This window comes from Aotus nancymaae, unplaced genomic scaffold, assembly GCF_030222135.1.
Source record: "Aotus nancymaae isolate 86718 unplaced genomic scaffold, 86718_ANA_hifiasm-v0.15.2.pri h1tg000033l, whole genome shotgun sequence".
Classification (NCBI taxonomy): Eukaryota; Metazoa; Chordata; class Mammalia; order Primates; family Aotidae; genus Aotus; species Aotus nancymaae.
This window is the reverse complement of record NW_026988447.1, coordinates 39,104,095-39,130,201: the sequence shown is the minus strand read 5'-3', so window position 1 is coordinate 39,130,201 and position 26,107 is coordinate 39,104,095. Positions and strand designations below refer to the sequence as shown.

Here is a 26,107-nt window from a genome sequence, read left to right as displayed (position 1 = left end):
CAAGAAATCCTTAAGGGAGTACTAAACATGGAAACTAAAAATAAATAGCTCCAATCTCAGAACATACTTCAGTGCATAGCCCATAGACCCTGTAGTGCAACCTCACAATAGAAACAACAAAGCAACAAGCTAACAATTTCATGATGAAATCAAAACCTCACATATTAATATTAACCATAAATGTAAACAGTCTAAATGTCCCACTTAGAAAGTACAAACTGGCAAGCCTGGATGAAAAATCAAGACCCATCCCTCTGCTGTTTTCAAGAGACCCATCTCACATGTTACAATACTCATAGGCTCAAAGTAAAGGATTAGAGAAGGATCTATCATGCAAATGGAAAGGAAAAGAAAAGTAGCTATTCTTATATCAGATAAAACATATTTTAAACCAAGAGTAAAAAGTGACAAAGAAGGGCATTACAGAAAGTGTCCAATTCAACAAGAAAACTTAACTATCCTAAATACATACGCAGCCAACATTAGACGATGCGGATCCATAAAACAAGTATTTCTAGACCTGTGAACAGACTTGGATAGCCACACAATAATAATAGGGGACATCAACACCAGACCGACAACATTAGACAAATCATCAAGGCAGAAAACTAACAACAACAACAACAAATTTGAACTTAAACTCAACACGTTGCAAACTGGACCTAATAGATATCTACAGAATACACCATTCAACAACCACAGAATATACGTTCTTTTCATTTGCACACAGAATGTGTGCCAAGATCAACCACATGCTCAGTCATAACGCAAGTCTCGATAAGTTCAAAAAAATTAAAATCATACCAACCATACAGTCAGACCACAGTGGAATAAAAATAGAAATCAATACCAAGAAGATCTGTAAAAACCACACAATTGCCATCTGTCATTAAACAACTTGCTCCTAAATTACATTTGGGCAAACAATGAAATTAAGGCAGAAATCAAAAAATTCTTTGAAATAAATGAAAACAGAGACACACATACCAAAATCTCTGGGATACAGCAAGAGCAGTGCTAAGAGTAAAGTTTATAGCACTAAACACCTATCTCAAAAAGTTAGAAAGATTTCAAATTAACAATCTAATATCACACACAGAGAAGTCAGGAAAATAAGAACAAACCAACCTCAAAGCTAGCAGAAGAAAAAAAATAACTAAAATCCAAGCAGAACTGAAAGAAATTGAGAATCAAAACTTTATGCAAAGCATCAATGAAACCAAAACTTTGCTCTTTGAAAGGATAAGCAAGATTTTGATAGTCTGCTAGCTAGATTAACAAAGAAAGATCTAAATAAGCACAATCAGAAATGACAAAGGTGACATTTCAACCAATCCCACAGAAACACAAAAGATCCTCAGAGACCATTATGAACACCTCTATTCACACAATCTAGAAAATCTGGAGGAAATAGATAAATTCCTAGAAACACACAACCTCCCAAGATTGAATCAGGAAGAAATTGAAACCCTGAACAGACCGAAAAAAAGGAAAAAACCTACTCAGAAATGCTTATACCCCATTGATGGGAATGTAAATTAGTTCAGCCACTGTGGAGAGCAGTTTGGAGATTTCTCAAAGAACTTAAAACAGAACTACCATTCAACCCTGCAATCCCATTACTGGGTATATATCCAAAAGAAAACAAATCTTTCTACCAAAAAGACACAGGCACTCATATGTTCATCACAGTACTATTCACAATAGCAAAGACAGAATCAATCTAGGTGACCATCAACAGTAGATTGAATAAAGAAAATGTGGTCCATATACACCATGGAATACTACGCAGCCATAAAAAAAGAATGAAATAATGTCCTTTGCAGCAACATGGATGCAGCCGGATGCCATTATCCTAAGTAAATTAACACAAGAACAGAAAAGCTAATACTGCATGTTCTCACTTATAAATAGGAGCTAAACATTGGATACTCATGAATGTAGGGATGGCAACAATAGAAACTAGGGTTGAGGGACTAACCATCAGATGCTGTGCTCAGTACCTGGTTGATGGCATCATTTATACCCCAGACATCAGCATCACACAATATTCTCTAGATAACAGACCTATATATATACCCATAAATCTAAAAGAACCGCTGAAAATATAAATATACATAAATAAAACTGTAAAAAACAAAAGAGGAAACCACTTTCTTTTCTCATCCTTAAGAAGCAACTTCTTCTTTGTTAAAGTTATATCATGAGAAATACAGCAGTTTAGTCCCATCTTCAGGCTTCACTTTTAATGCCAGGTCTTTTGATATTTCCACCACATCTGCATTTATGTCCTCCACTCAAGTCTGAACCCCTCAAAGTCATTCACAAGGGTTGGAATCAACTTCTTCAAATTCCTGTTAATGTTGATATTGTGACATCCTCCCATGAATCACGAATGTTATTAACGACATGTAGGATGGCAAATCATTTCCAGAAAATTTCCATTTACTTTGCTCAGATCCATCAGAGGACTCATTATCTATAGCAGCAATAACCTTATAGTATGTGTTTCTTAAATAATAATGCTTGAAGGTCAAAATGATTCCTTGATCCATTGGCCACAGAATAGATGTTTTAGCAGGCATGAAAACAACATTAATCTCCTTCTACATCTCCATCATAAGTCTTGGGGGACTGGGTGAATTTTTAGTGAGCAGTAATATTTTGAAAGGAATCTTGTTTTCTGAACAGTAGATCTCAATAGTGGACTTAAAATATTCAGTGACCCAGGCTGTAAACAGATATGTTGTTATCCAGGCTTTGTTGTTCCATTTATACAGCACAGGCAATGCAGATTTAGCATAGTTTTAAGGATCCTGGGATTCTGGGAATGATAAGTAAGCATTGGCTTCAGCTGAAAGTAACCAACTGCATTAGCACCTAATAAGAGAGTCATCCTGTCCTTTGATGTTTTGAACCCAGGAATTGACTTCTCTCTAGCTATAAAAGCCCTATGACATCTTCCAACAGAAGGCTGTTTTGTCTACATTAAAAATCTATTGTTTAGTGTAGCTACCTTCATCAATTATCTTAGCCAGATCTTCTGGGTAATTTGTTGCAGCTTCTCCATCAGCACTTGCTGCTTCACCTTGCACTTTTTTGTTATGGAGATGGTTTCTTTCCTTAAACCTCATAAGCCAACCTCTGCTAGCTTCCAACTTTTCTTCTGTAGCTTCCTCACCTCTTTAAGCCTAGAATTGAAGAAAGTTAGGACCTTGTTCTGGATTAGGCTTTAGTTTGAGGGAATGATTTGATCTATCCAGGCCACTCAAACTTTCTCCATATCAGCAATAAGGCTGTTCATTTTCTTCTTATTCATGTATTCACTGGAGTAGCACTTTTAATTTCCTTCAAGAACTCTTCACAACTAGGCTGTTTGGTGCGTGAGGACTAGCTTTTTGGCCTATCTTGGCTTTCAACATGCCTTCCTCATAAGATTAATCAATTGTAGCTTTTGAATGAAAGCGAGAGATTTGGTACCATACCTTTCACTTGAACACTTACTGTAGAGTTATTAATTGGCCCGATTTCAATATTGTTATGTTTCAGGGAATAGGGATGCCTAAGGAGAGGGTGAGAGATGAAGGAATGGCCAGTAGATGGAGCAGTCAGAACACACACAATATTTATCACTTAAGTTCACTGTTGTTTACGGGTGTGATTCATGGTGCCCTAAAGCAATTGTAATAGTAACATCAAAGATCACTGATTACAGATAACCATGACAGATAGGATAATAATGAAAAAGTTAAAATATTTGAAGAATCACCAAAATATGGCACAGAGACATGAAGTGAGCACATGCTGTTGGAAAAATGGTCCTGATAGGGTTACCACAAACCTTCATTTGTAAAAAATACACTATCTGCGAAATGCAATAAAGCAAAGCACAATAAAATAAAATAAGCCTGTACTGTACAAATATTTTCAAAATCTAACAAATAAAGTGACATATTAGGGGCACTTGTAACACTTCAATGCCAGCTGAAGTTTGAAAGGAATATGACTTATTACGAGTCTCAAATGAAAGCTTTTTGTTCTTTGAAAATTTCTCAGAAATCTTTAGGTGCTTCCTAAATCTAATCTTTTATTCCCCAAATGGCAAGATATTTGCTACAGATATTAGCTTCAAAGCATTCCTAATTTTAGGCTATATTAAGATTAATGTATTTTTTTAAAACCTGACTCTGCTACTTACTGACTATTCGACTTTGGAATAATCAAATCCTCAGTTTTCTCATTTGTAAGATGGAAATAATATTGACAACACGTACCTCAAAGCATAGTTGTGAGGATTTGAAGAGATCATCTTTATAGCTTAGCACAGGGCATGGCCCACTTATATAAGCACCAATACATAGCAGCTGCGGTGGTGGAAGTGGTGGAGGTGGAGAGGGCAGCTGTGGTGGCCGTTAATTGCTGGCACAAGAAAACATAGAAAGTGTTTCCTGGGCTTACTTGATTGTGGGAGTAGAGTTTAAGGAGTGGTGTGCTGCCCCTGGCTAGCTCTGGCTTAGAGGGCTAAATTGTTAACTATTAATTTTTCAAGCTTGGCAGTGGTGCAAGCATTTACACTGCAAAAATCAGCAAATGCTACAAATCAGGGTTTCCTCCCACCCTACCTACCACCCCAGCAAGTTACCAGCATACTGCTGGCTTTAAGCCTTGTTTTGTGGAGTTTATCTTTTTTTAAAGAAACTTGTCTAACTTCTGATTCTTCTTCTGACTGCAGATTTCAATAAATCCATTATTGGATATAATTTAAGCTTAATTTATACATTTTCTCATTTAAAACCTAAAAACAAACCCTGCTATTTGGTATTCTTCTCTACTTCTTCAAACTAATACTAAGCTGTATTTCATTTCTCAAGTTCTTTATTAATTAGTCTACAGTTTTCTATACCAGAAATCTAAAGGTACTCACTTAACAAGTGTGTTAGCCCATTCTCACTTTGCTATAAAGAAAGTGAGACTGGGTAATTTATAACTAAAAGAGGTTTAATTGACTCACAGTTCTGCAGGCTGTACAGGAAGCATGGTTGGGGAGGTCTCAGGAAACTCACAATCATGGCAGAAGAGTGAAGGGGAAGCAAGCACCTTCTTCACAGGCAGAAGGAGAGGAAGAGAGGGAAAGGGGAAGTACCACCCACTTTCAAACAACCAGATCCCATGAGAACTCACTCATTATCACAAGAACAGCAAGGGTGATATCCGCCCCCAGTCACCCCCCACTGGGCCCCTCCTCCAACACTGGGAATTACAATTCAATATGAGATTTGGGTGGGGACACAGAACCACACCATATCAATGAGGCCATAGTATAAATGTGAATAAATAAATAATCTACAATTATTTTTAAAGCCTGTTTCTCTTTATCTCTGTATATTGCTGTGTATCTATGTATGTATCTATCTACACACTATGGCAAGAACAATGTCATGTATGCATCAAATTATTTGCATTATCCTTCTAGACACAAAGGTGGACTCATGTGACTAGTTCTGGCCTAAGGAATGTAAGTAAAAGTGAAGTAGGAAGATGTATACCACTTCTAAATCTAGTCCTTAAAAAAAATTATCACACAATCTCTCATTCGCTCTCTCTCTTTCTCTCTCTCTGTCTCTCTCTCTACCTCTGTCTCTGTCAATCTCTCTTTCAAATCTCTCTGTCAATCTCTCTTACTCTCCTTTCTCTCTCACTCTTTCTCTTTTCACTGTCTATGGGGCTGGACATAAGTACTCCAAGACGGCAGAACCACACTGAGGAAAGAGCTCAGATCCCTGAGGCACCACTGAGAAGGGAGTTGACCAGAAAACTTCCTGACCTGCCCTAGACTGTGACATGAGTGAAAAAACAAAACCCTACGTTGCATTTAGCAACTGAGAGTTCAAGGATGTCTTGTTACAACAAATAGCAACTATAAATATTATCACTCCTCCCTGTTTCTACACCAGGTCTTCAAGAAAAAAAGAGGGAAAGATGCCTGTATTCCAGGAGGCCTAGATTCATGATAGTTCTGTTCTCCACAATTGGATTTCTTTAAAAAGAATGTCAATGGAATGAGTTTAACGCATAGTTTACTATAGAAAATCTGGAAAATGATGCTTTGCAGATGCCACCACCACCAGGAGTTCTGTACTGTGAGCCATGGTCAACCCCACTGTGTTCTTCCACGTCTCGGTCGACAGTGAGCCCTTGAGTCGCATCTTCTTCGAGCTGTTTGCAGACAAGTTTCCAAAGACAGCAGAAAACTTTCGTACTCTGAGCACTGGAGAGAAAGGATTTGGTAATAAGGATTCCTTCTTTCACAGAATTATTTCAGGGTTTATGTGTCAGGGTGGTGACTTCACATGCCATAATGGCACTAATGGCAAGTCCATCTACAGGGAGAAATTTGATGATGAGAACTTTAACCTAAAGTATACATCTCCTGGCATCTTGTCCATGGCAAATGCTGGACCCAACACAAATGATTCCCAGTTCCCAGTTCTTCATCTGCACTGCAAAGACTGAGTGATTGGATGGCAAGCATCAAGGTGAAAGAAGGCATGAATATTGTGGAGGCCATGAAGTGTTTTGGGTCCAGGAATCGCAAGACCAACAAGAAGATCACCATTGCTGACTGTGGACAACTCTATAAGTTTGACTTGTGTTTTACTTCAACCACCAGACCATTCCTTCTGTAGCTCAGGAGAGCATCCCTCCACCCCATTTGCTCACAGTATCCTAGAATCTGTGCTCTCGCTGCAGTTCCCTTTGGGTTCCATGTTTTCCTTGTTCCCTTCTATGCCTAGCTGGATTGCAGAGTTAAATTTATGATCGTAAAAGAAAAACTAAATAAAAACAAAAAAAGAAAATCTGGAAAACGAAATGAGAATTATTTCAGTTTATATAATGCTTTTGAAAGAGATGCGGGCTAAATCATTTTTTCAGATTCTTATGATTTTAGTAACTCAAAAAGAGTTCTTAATGAAACATTTGCATACATATGTGCCACATAACAATGTTTTGGTCAATAACAAACTGCATATATCACAGTGGTCCAATCAGATTATAATGGAGCTAAAAAATTCCTATCACCTACCAATGTCATAACCCATTGTCTCATAAGGCATTGATCATGTGATTGTGGTGATGCTGGTTTAAACAAACCTACTGCACTGCCAGTTACATAAGAAGATAGCACATAAAATCGTGTACAGTACATAATACTTGATCACAAATGACCATGTTAATGGTTTACATATTTACTATACTATACTTTTTATTATTTTTAAGTGTACTACTTATTTTTTAAAAATTTTAATTAGGGCTGCTATGATTGTTCATGCCTGTAATTTCACCACTTTGAAAGGCCAAAGCAAGAAGATCACTTGAAGCCAGGTGATCAAGATCAGCCTGCACAACATAGCAGGACCCTTTCTCCCCTCCAAAATTTAAAAACTAGCTGGGCATGGTGGTGTGCCTATAGTCCTAGCTTCTTAGGCGGTTGAAGTGGAAGTTGAGCCATGGAGTTCAAGTCTGCAGTGAGCTTTGATCATAGCACTGCACTCCAGTCTTAAAAAATAAAAAATAAATTAAAAACCTAACTGTAAAACAGCCTCAAGTAGGCCCTTAGGAAGTATTCCAGAGAGAACATTGTTATCATAGGAGATGACAGCTCCTTGCATGTTATTTGCCCCTGAAGAGCTTCCAGTGGGAAAATAGGCAGAAGTGAAGACAATGATATTAATGATCCTGACCCTGTGCAGGCCTAGGCTAATGTGTGTACTTTGTCTTTATTTTTAACAAAAAAGTTTAGAAAGTAAAAATTTAAAAATTTTAATAGAAAAAAACATATGGAATAAGAATATGAAGAAAGAAAATATTTTCACAGCCGTACAATGTGTTTGTGTTTTAAGCTAAGTGTTATTACAAAAGAGACGATAAATTGAAAAAAATTTTAAAGTATATAAAGAAAGTTACAGTAAGTGAAGGTTAATTTATTCTGAAGAAAGAAAAATATTTTTTATACATCTGATGTAGCCAAATGGTACAGTGTTTATAAAGTTCTCGGCCCTCACATTCACTCACCACTCTCTCACTGTCTCACTCAGAGCAACTCCCAGTCCTACAAGCTCAATTCACAGTGAGTTCTCTATACAGGTGTACCATTTTAATCTTTTATACCGTATTTTTACTGTACCTTTTTTATATTTACATATACAGTGGTTGTAATTGCCTAAAGTATTTAATTCGGTAATATGCTTTACAGGTATGTAGCCTAAGAGCAATAGACTATACCATATAGCCTAGGTATGTCATAGGCTATACCATCTAGGTTTGTGTATATACACACCATGATGTTCATGCAATGATAAACTCAGTGCATTTCTCACAATGTATTCCCATTGCTAAGCAATACACAACCGTATTAAACTAAAATAACATTTAGATAAGAAAAACACAACGTAACTGTCTTAGTCCATTCACACTGCTATAACAAATACCATAAATTGGAAGGCTTGTAAACAACAGATATTTATTTCTCATAGCTCTGGAGGCTGGTAAGTCCAAGATCATGGTTCCAGCATGGCTGGGTTCTGGTAAGTGCTCTCTTCCAATTTCTTACTGTGTCATCATATGGTGGATGGGGCAAGGCAGCTTTCTGGGGTCTCTTTTATAAGGGCACTCATTCAATTGCCTCTAAAAAGCTTCATCTCCTAATACCAACAATTTGGCAATTATGTTTCAACATATGAATTCTGAGGAGACACATTCAGAGACCATAGGAATATAAATATTTTATGAGCTATACTTACACTTGAGGACAATTGTCATACACGCTGGTATAATGAATAGGTTAAGTGTCTTTAAACTCATATTGTAGATCTTATTAAAGAGATATGACAAAGTCCTGAAGAAGCTATTTAACAGAGATCAGAAAACTTGAGTCTTAATCACTGTTCTGCCACTAATCTGCTGTAAAACCTTGAGCAGTCATTTAACCTGTCATCTCACAGGTTAGGAAGTTTGGAATAGGTGATTCTGTGTGATTCTAACTGCTTTCAAAACACTATATAATCAACACTATACTTACCATCTGAGAAAATGACTGCTGAGAGTTAGTGATTTAAAGGATTTGCCTTTTTTCCTTTTTTTTTTTTTTTTGAGATGGAGTTTTGCTCTTATTGCCCAGGCTGGAGTGCAGTGGCACAATCATGGCTCAATGCAACCTCCGCCTCCCAGGTTCAAACAATTCTCTTGCATCAGCCTCCCGAGTAGCTGGGATTACAGGTGCATGCCACAAGCCCGGCTAATTTTTGTATTTTTAGTGGAGACTGGGTTTCGCTTGTTGGCCTGGCTGTTCTCAAACTCCTGACCTCAGTCTCCCAAAGTGCTGGGATTACAGGCATGAGCCACTTCGCCTGTGCAAGTCTTGCTTTTATTGTTGGTAATATTATGCCAAAACTGATGATCAGGCACATATCAAGCCCCTGAGAATTATATCGTTCCAATACAAAACATAAGCCACTTTATAACAATCTATTTTATAAAACGGTTTCCAGAACTGTGTTGTGTTGAAAAATCAATGTTTTCTAGTCAGTACAAAGACAGGAGGATGAGCAAAGAAAAAAAAAAAGAAAAGAAAAATCAACGTTTAAAATCACCCCTCATTATCAGAAAATAATCCAAAAAAATATTTTATTTCTGTTTTGTGGGTTTTTTGTTTTTTTGTTTTGTTTTTTTCTTTGAGACAGTGTCTCACTCTGTTGCCCAAGCTGGAGTACAGTGGCACAATCATGGCTCACTGCAACTTCTGCCTCCTCAGGCTGAAGTGATTCTCCCACCTCAGCCTCCTGAGTAGCTGGGACTACAGGTGTGCACCACCATGCCCAAATAATTTTTTTTTTTTAATAGAGACAGGGTTTCACCACATTGCCCAGTCTGGGCTTAACAAATATTTGTTGATCACTTACTATGAATCAAGCTTTGTTTTGGACATTGCATGAAAATGTAAAACTATATACCACCTCAGTGGCCCAGCTACTTGTGAGGCTGAGGTGGGAAGATTACTGGAACCCAGGAGTACAGCCTGAGCACCATAGCCAGATTGTCTCAAAAGAAGACAGAACTTGGATTAAGATACTCTTCTGTCCTCAAGAACAGAATTCAAGAAAAATATAAAATAGCTTTAATATAAGGCAGGTCAGAAGACCTGATAAAGGCATAAGCTGAGTGCCTAATTCAGAGGGGAAAGGGACGTTACATCCAAATGAGAACAGGGAGGGCTTTTAACTGGGCATCTAGATGCATCTTGAAGATGGCTTGAATTTTTACAGATGAAAATGAAAAAAAAATTCCTGGTGAATAAAACAGCAAGAGAAAAATATATAAAGCTGAGAAAATGTAACACATTTTCAGGAAACAAAAATGCAAATTGATGAGTTTGACTTGAATAAGTCATGAGAGGTTATACTGAGAAAGCCAATTATGGAGGGTCCTAAATACCAGGCTGAAGAATATATACTCAGTTTGAAATATGCAAGTGGGTCTCTAAAGATTTTGACCAGGGGATTACAAGATAGAATATTTTGAGGGGAAAAAAAGGAGAAAGCTAAAGACACTGTGTAGCAAGACCTCTTCACAGTGAAGAGTGAGGCTGGCAGGCTGAGGGTGAGGCAGGTTCCAGATAATGTCGATGGCTTAAGAGGAAGACAAAATATTGGAGCAGTCAAATGTCAGGGGAAGCAATTAGACATGGACTGTAGGAATGCTAGGAGTATGGTGCCATGAACGTTTCTTTCACTTTTTCAAGGTCCCAGAGACTCTCAGGATTCTGTGAGAGAAGCTTCCCTGTCGGTTCACGCTGTTACCTAAATTCCTCACTTTCTCTGGTAGTTATCAGAACCAGGAGTTGCTCAGCATATTAGCAAGATTAAAGGGGAAAAAAATAATTCTAGATATGCCCCATTTCCAAAGTCAATATAGTCCCCCAAAAATATGGGTAAATAAAATTTTTAAAAATCAAATTATGTGCTATATATCCAGGAATCTTGCAGTACAAGTTTCCCTTTTGCAAAACAAAGGATCATTTTGTGCCCAAAGTAGCTGCCCAATAATTTCTTTCAACCTTCTTTTAAACCTATTGCCCCTTTCTAATAAATTTAAAAATTTGGGGCCATTTTTAAATGTTGTTCACAATTTCAATGTAAAATGATGATTAAGAACACATGAAACTAATTATACAATGAAATGTGCCTCTTAAAACTACACGTGCTCCTTCAGATTCTGATGTCGCCACAAGCTACCTCCCAAATACACCCTCATCCCACACCAAAAGACCTCTATGATATTTGAACAAAAGCACTGGCTCTAAAACAGAGTCATCGTTTGCAAAAAAAAGATACAGCATTTGTACTTTGCTTTCTCAGAGCTAAATTGCACAATCGAAACAGGGCAAGTTTATTAGTGAAACTCCCTAATTATCTTTACACAAAAGAAGGTAACTATAAACAGAAAAAAAAAGGAATAACCCAAAAGTCATATATTTTTTGGAATTCTAACAGATTTACTTTTCTAATTGTGTTTAATATAATTTATTATTGCATTTCCTAATCCCACACTGACATAACATAGAAGACAAATCACAAACAGTGCCGATTAGAAAAAGTCAGTGAAAGTTCCAAAATGTGTTGGAAAAACCCATAAAACAGAAAACTCGTACGGAAATTTGAGAACCAAGATACTGTAAGGGTAGTGACTTAAAAGACATGTAAATAGTCCTTCACAATTTTTTTGGTCATCTTTTTAGGTTAGTAGTATTACATTGCAATTGAAAAATTCATTCCTACAGTTCTATAAAAATTTTTAATTTCATGTTGCATTTCCTTGCTTTTTTCTTTCTTGTTCCTCATATGGTTTCCCACCTTCTGCAGTACCTAGACATGATCCATCAGTTAGATTGTCATTTCTCGGGAAAATACTGATGCAAAAAAAAGTTACCACATGAGTTGTCATTCCCATTTTACAGATGAAAACAGTGAACTGATAAATACCAAAGTCAAAATTTAAACCCCAAAATGACTTACAATTATACAGCAATGATATTTTTTAAAGGATTTCATACACACAGTTTAAATTTAAATTTACTTACTTTTTTTTTTTGAGACGTAGTCTTGCTCTGTTGCCCAGGCTGGAGTGCAGCGGCACTGTCTCAGCTCGCTACATCATCTGCCTCCCGGGTTCAAGTGATTCTTCTGCTTCAGCCTCCTGAGTAGGTGGGACTTCAGGCACACACCACCATGCTTGGCTAAGTTTTGTATTTTTAGTAGAGATAGTGTTTTACAGTGTTGGTCAGGCTGGTCTTAAACTCCTGACCTTGTGATCCACCTGCCTCAGCCTCCCACAGTGCTGTGATTGCAGGCGTGAGCCACCACACTAGGCCAAAATTTACTTAACTTTTATTAGATTCTTTTTGATCTAGACATGGGTTCCTGAAGGCAAGGGAGAGAGAAGCTAAGATTCACATTTATGATACCTTCATTTTTTAAAATTCCACTTATAAATATAAAAATTAGGGGTAAAAATTATTAAGAAAATACGTGCTTTTTAAGGTTTTTGTTAAGTCATGTGGTTTTATAAAGTTATCTTTAAAATTGTTCAGATTATTTTACATATTGTGATCTAAACTTAAGCCAATACATATTTAGCCAGATGTCCAGTCTAAAACAAACCTATCAGCAGAGCACAGTGGTTCACTCCTGTAGTCCCAGCACCTTGAGAGGTAGAGGCAGGCAGACTGATTGAGCCTAAGAGTTCAAGACGAGCCTGGACAACATGACAAAACCCCATCTCTACTAAAAATAAAAAAAATTAGCCAGGTGTGGCGGCGTACGCCTGTGGCCCCAGCTACTCGGGAGGTTGAGGTTGGGAGGATTGCTTGAGCCCAGCAGGCAGAGGTTGGGTTGCAGCGGGCTGAGATCCTGCTACTGCACTGCAGCTTGGGCAACAGTGAGACCCTGTCTCAAAAAAAACAATAATAATAATAAATAAAATATAAAATAAACCTATCAAAAAAGAAACTGAGGCTTAAAAAAACTGCTTCTTCTTTCTGTCATCTCTGTAGAAGTTCATGAGGATTTGTTCTTACTCAAATCATTGGAACATATTTTGCTGTGGCACACACACAATATTTTGAGAATTACAAACCCAAAACAATACACAGAGAATGTGCCCAATTAGAGAATTGAAAGGACAAATAGGTTAAATTGAATAGAGAGCAAAAGGATAGGTAAGTGTAATAAGAAAACTTGAGAATGAAAATAGAAGCAGGATAATTTCAGTGATACCTTGTAATAAAATGACAATTGGGAAATGTGTTACTTCACTCACTGATGTTTCTACATAATTTATTTGTGTTTTTAAATTCCAGGTGCATTTATAATAAAGGTAAGTCTAAAATTATATCGTTTTTTTCTGTGCTAGAAATGCTAAAAACTTGATATTTTGTATTATTTGTTACTTATTTTAAGAGAAGTTAAGTCACATTAAAGATTATTTAAAGATTTGTTTCCAGTATGACTTCACTGTTATATTGGAAGAAATATTCTCTTGCCCTCTGACCCACTTACCACTTTTTGTTATTTGTTGTTTCAGTATTCAATAATATGCTGAGATATTTTCGAAAATGAAAATGAATTCAACTTAATTTCTCAAGCATATTAACAAATTGCATCACATATGAACAACTGCATATGTCTTTGAACAAATGTCTTTGAACAAAGCAGTGAATGCCCTCTAGTGTTTCTTGCTAGCATGTGTTTTAATAACAGAAAGATAAATTATATATTTTATATAATATTTTGTAACTATTTAAAAAGTAAATAAAAACAACAGAATCTGAATATGTAAAATGTTTCAAACGTAATTGAAAATAAGAATAGCAAGACATATTGTCCAATCTAAATAATAGATATGATTGTAATGTGTATACAAATGGTGATAGAAATCAGAGATGTTCTGAGAGTTTTTCAGATGTGAAACATATATCTTGCCTCATTTCTAGTACTACCTTTCTAGCTAACTCAAACTAAAGTAGTTATAGAAGTCTTTTTTTTTCTTCTTTTTTTGAGACAGGATCTCCCTCTGTCATCCAGGCTAGAGCGCAGCAGCACAATCGTGGCTCACTGCATCCTTGAATTCCTGGGTTCAAAGGATCCTCCCATCTCAGCTTCTCAAATAGTTGGAATTACAGGCACACATCACCATGCCCAGCTCGTTTTCTTATTTTTGTAAAGGCGAGGTCTTGCTATGTTTTCCAGGCTGGGTCAAACTCTTGGATAAAGCAATCCTCTCACGTTGGCCTCCCAAAGAAGAAGTCATTCTTAAAGCAGCAAATGCACATATTTTGTCCCAAAAGCCATACCTGTGCCCTGTCCATGGGCATGCATACACAGAGCTTCTATCTCTAGAAGATAAAACACTATTTCTACGAGCATCTGCTGCCTCTGCTTAAGTCATCCTGTTATTAATAGCCATGGGGAAGCAGTAAAGAACACCATTTACCTGGACATTTGCCAGGCCTGCAATGTTCCAATGTGCCTTGCCTTAACTTTACACAGCAGCAATCATTTCAAGAATATACAATCCCAAGAACAAAAAATACCAATACCTCAGTGATAAGCACCAGTGCCTGGTCTATCTAATGCAGCGTTTACTTAGAGGAAGAAACAGGAGCATCAAAAAGCATGTTGGTGAATATCTGAGCTTGTCATGACTTAACAGATTAGTGCATGTCATCTCAGAAACTAAGGAAGATGATTATAACTGTAACAAAAAAAGTCATTGGAAAATATTTGAGTTGAATACATCAAGTAGTGAGTATCTGTTATTTTTCTTGCCCAGCATCCCTTCACTTTCTTTTGGGGGCCACCCCTCTTCTATTGCATGAAATTGGCGTTGCATGGGAAGTATTTTACTTTCTTCAGGACCAAGAAATGGGCTTAGAGTGCAAGCTTAGCCAGACTTTAACTTAAGGAGTATCTTGGGCAGAGCAGAGAGATGATGAAAAGGTTCTTCCTAGACCTCAGAGCCGCCTATTCCTGTACTTCTTAAGGCCTATGTCAACTTTTCCTTGGAATCTGTGTGAAATATCAGTAGCTCATTTTTTCCTCTTTTTGCTCGAGTTAACCAGAATAAGGATGCCTAATTAAACTACTTCATAATAACAGTGTTATACTTATCACAGTTAAATGGTTGCATAAAGCATGAAGAACAAAATTAAGTGGTATAATTATTTTGTACGTTAACTACAAATGAATAATTTATGGACAATATTTTATCATATAAGAACATTATCAGCTATAGTGTTGAAACAGAATTTGTGGAGATGTTATATCACTAATTTACTTTCATAAAACCTATAAAAGAACACAATAAAAATATTAAAACAAAAATATCATTCATGGCTCAGGTTTACAGATAAAGACGTTTTCTTTCATTCTGCGCTTTAATTGACAGCTGCTCTAAAAATGTGTTTCCTCCACTACTGCCTCAAAAATTGAAGAGAGAGAATTTCTCTGTCTCTCCAGATCTTTCATGCAATTCTAACTTACATTTATTTTTGTTTCCATTTTTAACCTACCAAAAGGTAGTTAAGTTATAATCTTTGTCTTTATTAGTAAATAATCCATATATTTTATATGAAAGAAGCAAAGCAAAATAAGGCCTATTTTAAAACATATTTGTTTATTTAAGTAGTTGTTGTAGAAAATTTTTCCTTAAATATCTTTATGTGTACTATAAATTTCAAAATTCCTATGAAAGATCAGAATACCTACTTACATTTTTAGCAGATAATTTTATTAGAAATACAATTAAACAATGATTATATAACCTTAAAAATGCAATGTGCTTTAGTTTACTGAGTGTTCTCAAGTGGGTTATTTCATTTAAGCCTTATGACCATGTGAATGAGTCAGAGAATTGTAGCCCCATTTTACAGATAAGAAAAGGGAAGCTTAAAGAAGGTAAGTAGCTTACCCAAGGTAAGTGAAGCCAAGACTCAAATGCAGACATTCTACCTCCCAGGCTATGGTTTCTTTCCACTCTCTTATACCACAAAGTAATGTGAAGTTTTATTTTCCTAGAGTTGCATTAACCTCTTAGTGTAAATATCAGTGAGATGGAAGCAAACCAAGCACATGGCATGACACAAGACCCCTGGGTAGTTTCCAGAAATCGTAAGTTACTGTTGCTCAGTGCCTTTCTACTAGGAATTGAACTTTCACTTCACATAGTTGATTATTCTCTAGGATACTCCAATAGTGTAAATCCCATTTCAATGAGAACCAACAAATCTGAATATGCATTTGCATCATCACTAGCACTTATATTAAGATATAACACTACATATGATTTGTGGGTAAAAGGTGACATTAAAGTCTGTCCCTTCATCAGTTAAAAAAAAAATTATGAAGGATTTTTCTTTTTTTTTAATACAGAGTTTCACATTTGTTGCCCAGGCTGGAGTGAAATGGCAAGATCTCGGCTCACCACAACCTCTGCCTCCCAGGTTCAAGCGATTCCCCTGCCTCAGCCTCCCAAGTAGCTGGGATTACAGGCATGTGCCACCATGTCTGGCTAATTTTGTATTTTTAGTAGAGACAAGGTTTCTCCATGTTGGTCAGGCTGGTCTTGAACTCCTGACCTCAGGCGATCCGCCCTCCTCAGCCTCCCAAAGTGCTTGGATTATAGGCGTGAGAAGGCATTTTTCTAGAAGAACTGTTGGATTTGCATTGATTTATCATCACTCTTATCCAAAAGCCCTTGTGACTGGTGCAAACAGTAACATGCTGGCTAAATTAAGTAACTAAGTATATTATTTTAATATACCTTTGTCAACTCTATCAGTCAAAAATTGGGGGCTTTTGATCCTATCGTTAACATTTTTATTACGAAAATTTATTTATATTTATTAATCCTGTCTTTGTTTCTCTGAGATTCTGGAGAATCAAATGATCATAGAGTACCTTTATACCTTTATATGGTATATAGTTACATCATATAAATAGTATAATTATTTTGAATTATAACTATAACATCCTTTGAGATCTTGTAGTTAAAATACAAAATAATTATACCATTTAATTTCATTCTTCATTCTTTAATGCCATGAAGCATCAAAGTGTCAAGCAGTTCCATAGGACACATGAACTTTTCCACACCATGAACTAATTAGTAAAGCTAGAAGAGACCCAAACCTGAGTTTAAGATGTCAAAATCTAATTTAATGCATAAGAACCAAATAGTAGATCACCTGGATATTAGAAAATAAGAGTAATGTTTCCACTTTCTCATTTTTCATAAAACTTCCAGAAGGGAAATTGTGTTAGCCCAGGACCTCAGAGAAACAGACACAAAGACGGGATTAAATATGCCAGGATTTCAATAGCAGGAAATGCCTGTGTAAAAAGAAATAAAGAAGGAGCTAGCAAAGGCTAGGAGAGCTATTGGACTGCATCCAAGTTTGACTCCAGGAGGAAGGAGAGGACGTTGAATGGAAGCATCCTACACTGCTGTGAAGTCTAAGGTTTGTCAAAGCTGTGGGGAAGTCCTCCAGCCTAAGCCGGTGGACAAAGGAGCCCCACCTGTCTTCCAGGACTAAGGCTGCCTTGGTATCTGCACAGCACTCAGTCCGTTGGTAAGAGCAATGAATGGGAGGTGTGGCTGACTTCAAAGCACAGCAGCTGGGTTCTCAGGCTGTGAGGTGCATTTTCATGGCTGCCAAAGATAATATGAAGGAAAGGTGCATGAGAGAAGTTTCTCTAAAACCTTTTAAAATGTTAAAGGAAAGGCCTGTTTTTATCAGACATACATTAATTATTTCATAAAAGAACTAAGTCCATGTAATTTTAGAACAATATAATAGCATTACTATAAATAGAAAACCAAGAAAAGCATTTTGAATTACAATTTTTAGAAAATGTAAATCATCAAATCATTTTTAAAAGTCTATAGTTTCATTCAACACCAGGTGGAGCCCTTTTGCTTTTTAAAACTGAAAGGGAAACTTTCTTAATTTAATACAGGCTTAGGCTGATTAGTTCATAACTCTTAAGGCATCATTTTAAATCATTTTAGGACTTTTGCATCATATTTATCAACATTGTAAATCTGCTTCTTTTTCCAAATACCACTGACTGGCTAAAACTGCAATGTTAATATAAAGCCACCAATTCTAAAAGGTATTGTTAAATATCTAAAATAAAGTTGTTAACAGCATTGTTTTAAACATCTGTATACTTTTAAAGGAAAGAGTTAAAACGTGATTTAAATTTTATATTCAATCCTTAAGCAAATAGAACTACTTAAAAATACTCTTTCAAATCTCCAATTTGCTACATCATCATTCTTTTTATCCAAAATATCTTCTCTATAGAAAATGCATTGCTTTAAAACAGATTTCAGTTTGCGAGCAATGGATTTCTGAAAATATGTATATTAAAAAATAAAAAAAAAATTAAGTTTTAAAAAAACAGATTTCAGGTTATAAAGTATAATATTTTTAATATATGTCCTGTGCCAATCAGAAAGTATAGGATAAAATTAACGATATTTATAAAGTAGACATGCCTTTTCCAAGTAAATTGTAAGAGCAAGGTGGCATTATTTATTTTGTGACTAGGCTTCAGAATTCTTTCATTCTCATTGCAGAGAAATAGAAACAGATAAATATAAATACATTTTTGTAATAAAAATGTTAATAAGGTTAAAAGCTCCCAATTTTTAACTGATAGAGTTGACAAGATATATCAAAAGTATATATTTAATGGCATAGTTCATATACATTTTTATTTATTCATCCATTCAAAAAAATACAGAGATCTTGCTATATGCTGAAGAGACAGGAATACACAAGACAGTCAGAAGGCATTCAATGAAGTAAGCATTATAATAAAGACTACTGTAATTAAGGAAATACACAGTACTCTGGAAGCACCTAGCAAGGGAACCTAAGGCCTAACCTAATCTGGGAGACAGGGAAGACCTTCCAAAGAATTGAAATTTAAGCTGAAATTCCTCAGTAGTAGAGAATATGGCAAAGAACTGAAAACAGGGTTGGGGTTTTTATGTTTGTTTTATTTTTATTGACATATAGTAATTTTACATAGTTATAGGGTACAACACGATATTTAGATACATGTATATATTGTGTAATGATCAAATCAGAATAAAAGGTGAGGTGTTTAACGTTAGGAAACAGATTTTAAGAGGCCTTTGGGTGAGATAAAGTAGGTCAAATTCTAGAAGGTAAAAGCATTTCAACATAGCTAAAACGCAGGGCTCTAGAGAAAAGGTGAAAATAAAAGACATGGAGAGATTTGTAAGAACCAAATTGTTGAGGATCTTTCAACAGAATTAGGACATTTGGATTTTATCCAGAAACAATGGAAAGCGTAAGTCAAGGTTCTGAGTTACAACATGAAAGGACGTAATAACCAGCCTTAGAAGTGTTCAGTGTCTATAAGAGCAATATGTTTGATGAGTCATCAGTACCTCTACCAAAGTAAACTACTTGCTTAGACATGATTGTTTTAGCTTTTCTTATCCGTTAGAATAATAGCACCGAAGTACAAGCTCAGGTCATATAATGAATGTTGATTTTTCTTGAAAAGTTATACTGCCTTTTAGATTATCTGGCGGTTTTTTTTCTTGTTATAATTACTTTTTCCCAAAAAACACGCTAAGTAGATTTACTATGAAAAGTGATAGTTCAATATTACAGTTTTAGAAAAAGACAGTCACCATTTTACTCAATACATTTCTAATCAGGAAATTTCAAAATGGAGCAAATTTGAATTGAGTTCCATGTTTGGATGGTCCAAAAATGTTTTTCTCTGTGAACCTATGCCAATAGATCTGTGCTCTGCAGTTCGTGCTACACATTAGCTATTTCCGTGTGGTTCAAAGCACTGTAATGTCTACCCTGTATTTTACTTTGAAGGTGGTCTTAACTGTATAAACTTAATTTTTAAGTGTAATTTGAGTGCAAATAATTGTGATCTCCCTAAAGTCAAAAAATTTGATGAAGATCATGTAGAAAAAGAATGCACCTTTCAAAGAATAACTCCCCCACATCCTCCTTTGCCACCCACTATCAAGCTATTTCTTCCTCCTTTGGAGAATGTAATAAATCTTTATCATGTAACATTTTCATATGACCTGCTTATTTACTTTCTAGTTGTTTTTATTACTTATATTTATATTATTCAAATGATTTTTTTCTATCGTGAAAAGTGTTTCGTTATCTCAGGTTGAGATGACATACACTGTAATTTTCCTGTTAAGTTTCACAGAAAAAAAATTTAAATTTATGCCATAATTTTAAGATATATTATTTAAGGATATTTATTTATCTCTCTCTTTTTGACTGTCTGCTCCTGTCTTTTCCTTTTTCTACTGGGGTTTTAGTCTCTTTTCACTCCTTAATTTTTTAAACTTAAAAAAAAAGCATTATTTAGCTATAATTGACATACAATAAGTGGCACACATTTAAAATATTTAAATTGATGAGCTTTGACATATGCATATGTATAACAGTCATATCTATTCACCCCCACATGAAAAGATGCATAATTTCACCTAAAATTAGAAATGCCAAATACTAACACAATTTTTCACCTTTCAGTTAGGCAAAAATTCAGGAGCTTTTCCATACACACCATTAATGAGAAAGAATAGGACACTCTCAAACTTTTTACATAGCACTACAAAATGAGGTAATCTATTAGGAGGATATTAGTAAATTGCGTGTGCATTTATTCTTTGTTCCAGCATTTTTACTTCTAGGAATTTACCCTGAAGATATACCTCCCCCAAAATAAAAGGTTATTGAATATGGCATTACTGGTAATGGTAAAATATTAGGAATGATCAAAATGGCCATGCATAGGAACCTGGTTGAATAAGCAAGATGGAGTATTGTGCAGCTCTAAAAGTGGATTTTAATAAAAACAAATGAACCTCACTATATATCAAATTGGTAACATGATCAGAAAAAAAGAGAATTAAGGTATCTTTGTAGTACAGTAATGTAACTGCATCTTTGGTGTGATTCTGTAACCGGGTTTTTTCTTGGGTGCTGGTGAGGCACAGCTCCCCTGAGAAAATGCTGTGGGTTCTTGGCCTCCAATCTCTTGAAGAATAAGTGATGGGGCCACTGCAGGTGCTCCGTATGCTCGTAAAAGTAAATATCAGACCCAAGAAGTGTTGCAGAAAGGTGGTTTTATTTAGGTAGAGAAAAGAGAAGAAAAGAAGAGAAAGACTTCCATGAAGAGTGTGGAAGGGGATTCCAGAGGGCACATCCCAGAGGGGAAAGGGAGCTCCCACCATGTGGGAGGGGATTCCAGAGAGCTGGAAATCCACAGTAGGTGAAGGAGCAGGGGAATTTATCCTGGGAGAAATTCCCACCTTCCCAAGTTTCTCTGGCCAATGAAAGGAGTTCCTTTAAACTTCCACTGGGGTGATTGACTCTTAGTTTCCTCCTGTGCCCACAAAATTCAAACATAAACTGCTAACTCTCCCGGATGGAGAGAGATGGGAGGGGAACTTGGCGCTGGGAAATTCTTGCCCTTAAAACTACACCCCTTCATGGACCTGGAAAGAGAACACATTCCCTCGAGATACTGTAAGGACAAAAAAACTGCAAACAACTACTTATAATGACTTTGGCATAATAATTATAACCCTAGTTTATATGAAATGCGGGAGAGAGCAAATGTGTGAATATATTGATATTCTCAGAATTGAGGTTCTCCCTGTTGGAGAAGAGAGATGTAAATATGAAATAAGGGAAGGAGAGGAAGAATTTGATGGCATTGTTTTGAAACAGGAGTTGTTAGTAACAACTCATGATTTTTAAAAAATATATTTCCTAGTTTTCTCCATTGAAAAGGCATGGAAGCAATGACACATGAGTAGCAGTAAACACACCTATTCCCCAGTGTCAAGAACCGTACAGAGTCTGAGATTTTATCCTACTTGAAACCTGACAAGCTAGCCTGCCACAGTTTCATAAATGCTGGCAGAACACAAGGAACTCCTGGGTCAGCAACAAAGGTCTTTATTATTCATGGAAATAGAGTTGCCAGAGTATCAGCATTTGCTCCTGTTCCCCAACCTCAATTCCCACAGGACAACATGAAAAGGACCAGGTGACGTCTGCTCACGAAATAAGTTCTGTTATAGGAAAGAAGCCCTGAACTTAGCCTAATCTTGTAGAATGGGAAGACTGTCTGACATTTGCCCCAAAGAGAGACATTATCTTGATTACACTGGACAGTAAACAAACCTGGCCTTTGATCTGAAGAAAGACATTCCAAGGCTGTTCACTTCACAAACGCCCTGGAAAAAGGAGTCCAGAACAAAGAGCTGGGACTCCCTCCCTCACAAGATAGACAGAAATGTGAGAGACCTGTGCAGAATCGTCTCTCTCCCAACACCCAGATCTTGGTGTCTAAATACCACTCCTTACTTTTAAATGAATACATAAATAATTTTTAATGAATTTATTTGATAAATAGTTCATTATAAATTTGGGGCAGGGAAAGTTCAAGGTGAGTTTGAAATATTGTATTGGGTTGGAAAGCAAAAGAATCCTGAAAAATTGATGGAAATGTTCAAAGGAACATTGGAGTCAGAACAATTCAAGCTTCAAAAAGAATAACTATGGAGTGGATTTTAACACATTAAATAGAAAAAGAATCCACGAGGCAATAGAGATCCTTTATAAAGGTAGAGGGAGCTCATCCTTAGAAGAATGCCAGCTAATACTATAAAGCAACGAGAGAATGGGAAAATAGGTATGAATCTTCCTTGGACACCAAAACTCTCGGTTAAAAAGTTATTGAGGAACACAGACTCAAAACATCACTCCAAAGTTTGTTTATTGATTACAAATGGGAAAAGTTACTATTACAGTGGAGAAATCTAGCGACGCCACTTTAACCAAGGGATTAAACTTATCATTACCAATGATGAGGCAAGTTGACATTATAGGCAACCTGAAGGAATGCACTGAAAGCAATATCACCTATGTAATATTCATATTTAAAAATATTTAACCGGAAACAGTCATGAGGAAACTATAAGATAAATCCAAATTGTGGGCCAAACACGGTGGCTCACTCCTGTAATCCTAGCACTGTGGAAAGCGAGGTAGATCACTTGAGCCCAGCAGTACAAGGCCAGCCTGGGCAACATGGCGTAACCCCATCTCTTATAAATTAGCTGGGTGTGGTGGCACATGTCTGTAGTCCCAGCTACTGGAGATGCTGAGGAGAGAGAATTCCTTCAGCCTGGGAGGTAATGGTTATAGCATTCCAACCTGGGTGACAGAAACCCTGTATATTAAAACAAAAAAAATCCAAATTGTGGACTATTCTACAAAACAACTGGCCTAGACTTTTTATATATGTCAATACCAAGACCAGAAAAAAAAAAAAAAGAACTGGTAGTATGTTTAAGATGAAAGATTAAAGAGACATGACAACTAAATGCACATATAATTATTGATTGGCTTCTAGTTTTTTTTAAAAAAATGACTAAAATATTAGTGAAAAATTTGGAATTTGAAAATATGGACCATTTATTAGATAACACTAATGTGTCAGTAATATTATGATAATAATATTGTGGTTATATAACAGAACATCCTTCTTCTTTGGAAACAGATGCTGAAGTATTAGGAATAAAACAACATGATCTCTGTAACTTATTTTCAAATAATTTGGAAAAATGGAGAGTGCGAATTTAAAAAATGCTCATTGATGAATTCTAGGTGAAGGGCACATCAAGGGTTCATTTCACCTTCTCTGTAGGTTTGCAATTTTTCAAAATAAAAAAGTTGAGTAAAAGTTAATAAATCACATTCCCTGGTCATCTTTTCAATCTGTATTATTGATCACTTGCAAGCATTCACCCCACCATTTTCAGGATCATTTAAATTACCTCTTTGGAAACATTTACCTATTTTCTTATTTTTATTATGGAATTTATTAAAACTGTCCATGGAATTCTGCTATGGGAGCACATGACTTTGACTTAGGGTAGAAAATAGCCTTTATTTTGAATCAACGTTTTGTTTAAAATCTTGAATTCCTAGGCTGTCCACATTGAGATTATACCTTAACTGATTTTCAGGTCCTTCACCTGGTCCATAACTGATAAGACATAGATAAATCTAAATTAGATTTATCTATTAATTTTTCATGTATTTTCAATCACTGAAATTAATATGCCTTTTTGTCTATTCATGTAGTTACCAGTTTATTCCATAGTCATTAGAATTCCCAAAATAGCTTAACAACAAGCAGTATCTTCAAGTATGTCCCTGCCTATTCCTGCTTTCCAGTAGTTATAAGTCGTTAAACCCATCCAGTTCGACGTTTCCTTTCGGAGGCCTCTATTGATCACAATTCCATTTCCAGAGACTTTTTGTTTATGTCTCCAGGACTTTTTACACCTTTTAAATTGTCTACCCCCCTCATCTTTTCCCATTGTTAACACTGATGGGAAATTTAGTGAGAGGCTTTTTGAATAATAAAACAAATTATTTCCATTGTTTCTGTGCATCCTTATTCATATATGTCCCCAAAATTAATATATGAACCAGATGTGATAACCTTGAATAAACTGTGCTGTCTTTCCCCCACAGAAGGCATTTGCTTAAAGTTACCAAATTCCCTTTAGTCCATTAAAGGTCAGAACACTGATTTTTTTTGTGTGTGTGCAACCACTGCCTTATTTCCTTTTAGGTTTCGTCTCATTTCCTTTATTCTCAGTTATGTGAACACATCATCCTTATTTTTACAACTTTGCTGTATCATTAATTACATTTGGATCATGACAGAATAAAAGATACTTAACAAAGGCACTGCATCTTTGTAGCAGTTCACTGTCTATTCCTACCTCCTACACAGGTTCTTACACATTCTTACGCTTACCTTTCATCTGTGTGATGCCATTAAAAGGAGAGTAAAGGGTGATACCATACATTAGGTGACAGCGTTACTGTTAGCAGCTCAAAAAACCGCACAGCATCCAATAGCATGTTAAAAACATGGAGACGAGACTCCTGTACTCTAAGACTGAGTTGTATCTTTCACATGAAGATGTCAGAGGTTTTGCCATTGGTGCTTATGCCACTTAATGAATCCCTAGTTCCTGAAGAGGGAGGTATATGCCAGACCCCAAAAAGAATAGAGCAGAGAAAGAGCTTTTTACACCTATTTTGTTCTAAGCATTTGCACACAGAAAGAATTTGGATCCAAGAAAATAAACTGTTTTTTTTTTTTTTTGAGGTGAAGTCTTACCCTGCCACCCAGGCTGGAGTACAATGGCATGATCTCTGCTCACTGCAACCTCCGCCTCCCAGGTTCAAGCGATTCTCCTGCTTCAATCTCCCAGATCGCTGGGATAACAGGCGTACACCATCTTGCCTGGCTAATTTTTGTATTTTTAGTGGAGATGGGGTTTCATCATGTTTGCCAGGCTGATCTCACTACTGACCTCAAGTGGTCCTCTGCCTTGGCCTCCCAAAGTGCTGGGATTACAGGCATGAGCCACTGCACCTGGCCCCAAGCAAATAAAACTTTATCTAACTATCTGCCTATCATCCTATTTATCTATCAGTCCATACACAACTTATTAAATGTTTATGATGAAAACACCTGAATATCCATTCAGGGGTCCAGGAAATGGCAAGAGTGTAGCAATTGGATATTAGATGCTTCTGCTATGTTCCAGAGAGATGGCAGTGGGACAGCCTGAGACAGGGCAGAGCTTGGTACATCAGAGCCGAAAGCTAACTCCTAAGAAAGTGGCCAGGATTCCTAACCCTGAGGGATGCTGAAAATCTAACAAGATGCCTCATCTGGTCAGGAAGATAGAACAAGAACCAAGTGATACAGGGCATTAAAAGCATTTTTAATGGATGATGCAGTGATTTGCATTTGGTAATACTCATTAAATATTTTCTAAATAAATAATATGCATGAGGAAAAGTCAGAAATGCTAAATTGTTATGCAAAATTGTTATAACCCTGCCATTATACCACTCAATGTC

At 36.3% G+C, this 26,107-nt stretch overlaps 1 pseudogene; it reads left to right on the top strand.

The window, feature by feature from the left end:
* Positions 1–6,147: 6,147 nt before the first annotated feature.
* LOC135277766 (peptidyl-prolyl cis-trans isomerase A-like) overlaps positions 6,148–26,107 on the top strand; it is a 30,524-nt pseudogene continuing 10,564 nt past the window's right edge.